At 38.6% G+C, this 7723-nt stretch overlaps 1 protein-coding gene across 25 annotated transcripts in view; it reads left to right on the forward strand.

Moving 5' to 3' along the window:
- SLC17A1 (solute carrier family 17 member 1) overlaps positions 1–7723 on the forward strand; it is a 269472-nt gene that overhangs the window by 66513 nt on the left and 195236 nt on the right. The gene's annotated exons all lie outside the window — the stretch shown is intronic.

Genomic DNA, 7723 nt, shown 5'->3' on the forward strand with positions numbered 1-7723 from the left:
GTTATTAAATTTTGTAAGTGAATGGAATATAACCAGCAGCTGAAAAATATGGGATCTCATACAAATATTTTAATATAGAAATTACTGAGGCCACTGTTATGAATAAGCACATAACAACACTAGGAAATATTCCATAGGTGTTAGCAAAAGTTCATCTTCTATTTCTAAGGTACAGAGTTGGGCACAGCTATGGAAGCAATCACACTACTTTATTCAGACCCTATAAATCTTACTTGTTTCTGTATATTTGACCTATTTAAATACTAAAAGTTTTTAGTTTAGTTTTATACTAAAGTTTTCCATGATTGTTATTTCTATTCATTTCTGTTTATGTCCAAGCAGTCATTATTGAATATTCTGATGTTATATTACAATTTCAAAAAGATTTTGACAAGTATATCTTAATTGAAAATTTAATTTTGATTTTGTAAAGTTATCAACCTTTTCCACTTTTTTATGTTTACTCAATTGACTTTCTGATATTGATATTGAATCCTCAAATTTTATGAGTGTGCATGCTTGTTTTAGATTCCTGGGAATACTTTTTCATAGCCTTTAAATTCCGCCTTTCTGAGTCATTTCATTTAGTATGTGTTTCTTACAAAGGGTATATATTTGGGTTCAATAATTTCACCCATTCCGAGAGTTGTCTCCTATGTTAGCTGAGCTTAACCCAACTGCATTCATTATGTTTACAAATATACTTCATTTTCTGTCATTTTATTTTATATTCCCTTAAAAAAAAGTCCTCCTCCTCCTGCCCCCTTGCCTGCCTCTAATAATTTGGAAGGTTTATGGAATATTGTAAGTTTGGGTTGTGCTTACACTCTAATGAAATCTTTGAAAATGTGTTCATTTTCCATTACCATGCTACATTATTTTCCTGCCTTCTTTTCCTCCAAAATATTTAACATACTCGACTTTTCTAATTACTTTTCTCTGGCTAGGACCAATTCTTCCTGAGCTTGTAATTCCCCAAGCATGGTGTGGGTAGAATTTCCTCAGTTCTCCTGTTTACCTGGTCGCTGTTTCCATCTTCCCATCAGTCTGCAGCTGGAGGTCTGGGAGTTTGAATCCACTTTTCAGACCCTAGGCAAGAGGACAGCTCAGGGAACACCAGCCCGGGTAATGGAGTAGTTCCGGGGACGTTTTCCTTAGCTTTGCTTTTTGTTTTGATGTGCTGATGGTTGTTTCTTCAGTCATCTGCATCTTCAGGGCTGTCAGCCATAATCAGCGGTATTTTTCCCTGTCAGTCAAAGTGAAACACTGTTGCAAAGGTGATCAATCCCAGCTTCCCATCTTTATTTAAGATATTGGGGGAAAACAAGAAAGGGCTGAGTCACAGCCACGTGTTTCTTCTCCAGCCCAGAAGCCATTGCCAAAGTGCCTGGGATGCCAGAATTGCAAGGGTCCATCTGGTTCCCAGATGCCCTGGCCCTGGGGCATTACCCTCTCTTACTTCCAGAGGAATGTACCAAACTTTTGAGTCTGGTAGGAATCGTGAGTTGATTTCCAATGTCGCTTTTTCATTTGATCCCCATTGTTTTGAATTCAGCAAATAGTCCTTGTTGTTTTTGGCATGGTATAGTGATCTAGTCTTTGTAATTTTCTGATTTTGCTTCTTTGAATTTATTTCAGTGGGTTCCAGATATAGTAGTTGTGTAAAGGGACATACATTCTGCCTGTGAAAGTTTTAGAGCAAGGCTTCTCAACTTTTTTGTGATGGACCTCAATTCACAATATAATGCCCAGAACTCTAAAGGAGAAAAGTTATAGTGAAATAGGTATCAACATATTTTAAAAACATGTTTATGATCATATATTTGCTCCTTTATTCATTAAATAATGAGAACTAATTACAGGTCTAATAGAACCATTGTAATTTCAAAACAGTGTTGTGCAAAACAGCATATTTTGCAATATTGGTAATAACTGTAAGATATCTGTGATTTCTTATGCTGTCAGTCATCAGTACTGCTAATATTACTGTGGTTTTCTTGCCTACATTCATAATAGATAGAAATGTTAAATTTCAGCCAGAGGTTGGGGATATAAAGACATAATTTTTTTCTATAAAGTTTGCAGATCCCAGATTAAGACCCCCTGCTTTCTAATATTCAACCAGATAAAAATAATAATTTTAAAGCATTTTTATAAGTGCTGAGAAGAGAGCTACATCATCAGGACTTCTATTCCTAAAGGAGATTTATGTTTTGTTGTGTGTGGCAGGGTGTGTGGGGAGGGAGGTATAGGGAGAGAAGATGAATGATATCTATAGTTTAAAAGTTAAGACAATTCCAGGTACTAATAGCCCGTAAAGAACATGAAAGAGGGTAAAATGATAGAGTCCAGGAGAGCTGCTTTAGTTGCAGATATAAGACGTGACATTTGTGTTGAGACTTCAGTGATGAGAAGGAGAGCCTCATGACAATCAGGGGAAAGAGTGCTCCGAGCATCAAAAATAACAAAGGGCTGGGCTTCCCTGGTGGCGCAGTGGTTGAGAGTCCGCCTGCCGATGCAGGGGACACGGGTTCGTGCCCCGGTCTGGCAAGATCCCACATGCTGCGGAGCAGCTGGGCCCGTGAGCCATGGCTGTTGAGCCTGTGCGTCTGGAGCCTGTGCTCCGCAGCGGGAGAGGCCACAACAGTGAGAGGCCCATGTAACGCAAAAAAAAAATAAAAAAAAAATAAAATAAAATAACCAAGGGAAGGACCTAGAGATGGGAATGAGCTCAGTCTACCTAAGAGGGAGAGCAGAGGGCAGTGTGGTTGGAATCTAGTGAGTGATGGGAAGTGAGATTGGGAACTAGTTAAGGGCCAAATCCTGTACAGCTTGAAGATCATGGTAAGAGCTTGGTCTGAATTTAATTCTATTTATAATTGGATCAATTAAATGCTTTTGAGGAGGGAGGTGACTTGCCTAATTAATGCTGTATAGAGATCCTCTGTCTACCTTCTAGAAAAGGGTCTCTAGGAAAACAAGAGTGGAGGCAGGGAGAGCAGACTGAGGCTGTTTCAGAAGTTCATATCAAAGATGTTTGTGGTGTGGGCTAAGATGGAAGCAGAAGGAATGGTGAGAAGAAGTTAGATGTAGACTCTGCAGGTAGAGCTGGGCAGACATGGCAGGGAGATTATGGATTGTGCAGGAGAGAGAAGAAACAAGGATGGGACCTAGATTTTGGTTTTAACAGCTAAGTGAATGAGGAAGTACATTACACAGAGCTCTCAGCATTTCATTCACGGTGTGTTGTCATATTCGCCTTTGCCACCTAACTGTTTTCCATAGCGGCAGTACCATTTTACATTTCCACAAGCAATGTGGGAGGCTTCCAATTCTCTGCATCCTTGCATTTGTTATTTCCTGTTTTTTTGTTTTATTATAGCCATCTTATTGGGTTTGAAGTGGTTTTGATTTGTGTTTCTCTAGTGATTTCTTTTAACATCTTTATTGGAGTATAATTGCTTTACAATGTTCTGTTTCTGCTGTAAAGCAAAGTGAATCAGCTATATACATATATCCCAATATCCCCTCCATCTCGCGTCTCCCTCCCACCCTCCCTATCCCACCCCTCTAGGTGGTCACAGAGCACCAAGCTGATCTCCCTGTGATATGTGGCTGCTTCCCACTAGCTATCTATTTTACATTTGGGAGTGTATATATGTAAATGCCACTCTCTCACTTCATCCAAGCTTACCATTCCCCCTCCTGATGTCCTGAAGTCCATTCTCTATGTCTGTGTCTTTATTCCTGTCCTGCCCCTAGGTTCTTCAAACCATTTTTTTTTTTAGACTCCATATAAATGTGTTAGTTAGCATACGGTATTTGTTTTTTTCTTTCTGACTTACTTCACTCTGTATGACAGACTCTAGGTCCATCCACCTCACTACAAATAACTCAATTTCATTTCTTTTTATGGCTGAGTAATATTCCATTGTATATATGTGCCACATCTTCTTTCTCCATTCATCTGTCGATGGACACTTAGGTTGCTTCCATACCCTGGCTATTGTAAATAGAGCTGCAATGAACATTGTGGTACACGACACTTTTTGAATTACGTTTTTTTCAGGGTTTATGCCCAGTACTGGAATTGCTAGGTCATATGGTAGTTTTAGTTTCAGTTTTTTAAGAAACCTCCTTACTGTTCTCCATAGTTGCTGTATCAATTTACTTTCCCACCAACAGTGCAAGAAGGTACTCTTTTCTCCACACCCTCTCCAGCATTTATTGTTTGTATATTTTTTGATGATGGTCATTCAGACTTGTGTGAGGTGATACCTCATTGTAGTTTTGATTTGCATTTCTCCAATGATTAGTGATGTTGAGCATCCTTTCATGTGTTTGTTGGCAATCTGTATATCTTCTTTGGAGAAATGTCTATTTAAGTTTTCTGCGCATTTTTGGATTGGGTTGCTTGTTTTCTTGATATTGAGCTGCATGTGCTGCTTGTAGATTGTGGAAATGAATCCTTTGTCAGTTGCTTCATTTGCACATATTTTCTCCAAGTCTCAGAGTTGTCTTTTCATCTTGTTTATAGTTTCCTTTGCTGTGCAAAAGATTTTAAGTTTCATTAGGTCCCATTTGATTATTTTTGTTTGTATTCCCATTTCTCTAGGAGGTGGGTCTAAAAGGATCTTGCTGTGAATTATGTCATAGAATGTTCTACCTATGTTTTCTTCTAAGAGTTTGATAGTGTCTGGCCTTACATTTAGGTCTTCAATCGATTTTGAGTTTATTTTTGTGTATGTTGTTAGGGAGTGTTCTAATTTCATTCTTTTACATGTAGCTGTCCAGTTTTCCCAGCACCACTTATTGAAGAGGCTGTCTTTTCTCCGTTGTATATTCAGGCCTCCTTTAACAAAAATAAGGTGATCATAGGTGCATATGTTTATCTCTGGGCTTTCTATCCTATTTCATTGATCTATATTTCTGTTTTTGTGCCAGTATCATACTGTCTTGATTACTGTAGCTTTGTAGTATAGTCTGAAGTCTGGGAGCCTGATTCCTCGAGCTCCATTTTTCTTTCTCAAGATTGCTTTGGCTATTCAGGGTCTTTTGTGTTTCCATACAAATTGTGACATTTTTGTTCTAGTTCTGTGAAAAATGCCATTGGTAGTTTGATAAGGATTGCATTGAATCTGTAGATTGCTTTGGGTAGTATAGCCATTTTCACAGTGTTGATTCTTCCAATCCAAGAATATGGTATATCTCTCCATCTGCTTGTATCATCTTTAATTTCTTTCATCAGTGTCTTATAGTTTTCTGCATACAGGTCTTTTGTCTCCTGAGGTAGGTTTATTCCTAGTTATTTTATTCTTTTTTTTTTTTTTTTTTTTTTTTTGCAGTATGTGGGCCTCTCACTGCTGTGGCCTCTCCTGTTGCGAAGCACAGACTCTGGACGCACAGGCTCAGTGGCCATGGCTCACAGGCCCAGTTAGGTGGCAAAGGCGAATATGACAACACACCGTGAATGAAATGCTGAGAGCTCTGTGTAATGTACTTCCTCATTCACTTAGCTGTTAAAACCAAAATCTAGGTCCCATCCTTGTTTCTTCTCTCTCCTGCACAATCCATAATCTCCCTGCCATGTCTGCCCAGCTCTACCTGCAGAGTCTACATCTAACTTCTTCTCACCATTCCTTCTGCTTCCATCTTAGCCCACACCACAAACATCTTTGATATGAACTTCTGAAACAGCCTCAGTCTGCTCTCCCTGCCTCCACTCTTGTTTTCCTAGAGACCCTTTTCTAGAAGGTAGACAGAGGATCTCTATACAGCATTAATTAGGCAAGTCACCTCCCTCCTCAAAAGCATTTAATTGATCCAATTATAAATAGAATTAAATTCAGACCAAGCTCTTACCATGATCTTCAAGCTGTACAGGATTTGGCCCTTAACTAGTTCCCAATCTCACTTCCCATCACTCACTAGATTCCAACCACACTGCCCTCTGCTCTCCCTCTTAGGTAGACTGAGCTCATTCCCATCTCTAGGTCCTTCCCTTGGTTATTTTATTTTATTTTTTATTTATTTTTTTTTTGCGTTACATGGGCCTCTCACTGTTGTGGCCTCTCCCGCTGCGGAGCACAGGCTCCAGACGCACAGGCTCAACAGCCATGGCTCACGGGCCCAGCTGCTCCGCAGCATGTGGGATCTTGCCAGACCGGGGCACGAACCCGTGTCCCCTGCATCGGCAGATGGACTCTCAACCACTGCGCCACCAGAGAAGCCCTATTTTATTCTTTTATTTGCAATGGTAAATGGGAATGTTTCCTTAATTTCTCTTTCAGATTTTTCATCATTAGTGTATAGGAATGCAAGAGATTTCTGTGCATTCATTTTGTATCCTGCTACTTTACCAAATTCATTAATTAGTTCTAGTAGTTTTCTGGTGGCATTATTAGGATTCACTATGTATAGCATCAGTTCATCTGTAAACAGTGACAGCTTTACTTCTTCTTTTCTGATTTGGATTCCTTTTATTTCTTTTTCTTCTCTGATTGCTGTTGCTAAAACTTCCAAAACTATGTGGAATAATAGTGATGAGAATGGACAACCTTGTCTTCTTCCTGATCTTAGTGGAAACGGTTTCAGTTTTTCACCATTGAGAATGATGTTGGCTGTGGGTTTGCAATATATGGGCTTTATTATGTTGAGGTAAGTTCCCTCCATACCTAGTTTCTGGAGGGTTTTTATCATAAATCGGTGTTGGATTTTGTTGAAAGCTTTTTCTGCATCTATTGAGATGATCACATGGTTTTTCACCTTCACTTTGTTAATATAGTTTATCACATTGATTGATTTTCATATATTGAAGAATCCTTGCATTCCTGGGATAAATCCCACTTAATCCTGGTGTATGATCCTTTTAATGTGCTGTTGGATTCTGTTTGCTAGTCTTTTGTAGAGGATTTTTGCATCTATGTTCATCTGTGATATTGGCCTGTAGTTTTCTTTCTTTGTGATATCTTTGTCTGGTTTTGGTATCAGGGTTATGGTGGCCTCATAGAATGAGTTTGAGAGTGTTCCTCCCTCTGCTATATTTTGGAAGAGAAGAGTTTGACAAGGATAATTGTTATCTCTTCTTTAAATGTTTGATAGAATTCACCTGTGAATCCATCTGGTCCTGGGCTTTGGTTTGTTGGAAGATTTTTAATCACAGTCTCAATTTCAGTGCTTGTGATTTGTCTGTTTATATTTTCTGTTTCTTCCTGGTTCAGTCTTAGAAGGTTGTGCTTTTCTAAGAATTTGCCCATTTCTTCCAGGTTGTCCAATTTATTGGCATATAGTTGCTTGTAGTAATCTGTCATGATCCTTTGTATTTCTGCAGTGTCAGTTGTTACTTCTCCTTTTTCATTTCTACTTCTATTGATTTGAGTCTTCTCCCTTTTTTGCTTGATGAGTCTGGCTAATTAATTTTTTTTATCAAAGATCCAGCTTTTAGTTTTATTGATCTTTGCTATTGTTTCTTTCATGTCTTTTTCATTTATTTCTGATCTGATCTTTATGATTTCTTTCCTTCTGCTAACTTTGGGGGGGGGGCGTTTGTTCTTCTTTCTCTAATTGCTTTATGTTTAAAGTTAGGTTTTTTATTTGCAATGTTTCTTGTTTCTTGAGGTAGGATTTTATTGCTGTAAACGTCCCTCTAAGAACTGCTTTTGCTGCATCCCATAGGTTTTGGATCATTGTGTTTTCATTGTCATTTGTTTCTAGGTATTTTTTG

The sequence above is a fragment of the Mesoplodon bidens genome (assembly GCF_964165515.1).
Source record: "Mesoplodon bidens genome assembly, chromosome: 10".
NCBI lineage: Eukaryota > Metazoa > Chordata > Mammalia > Artiodactyla > Ziphiidae > Mesoplodon > Mesoplodon bidens.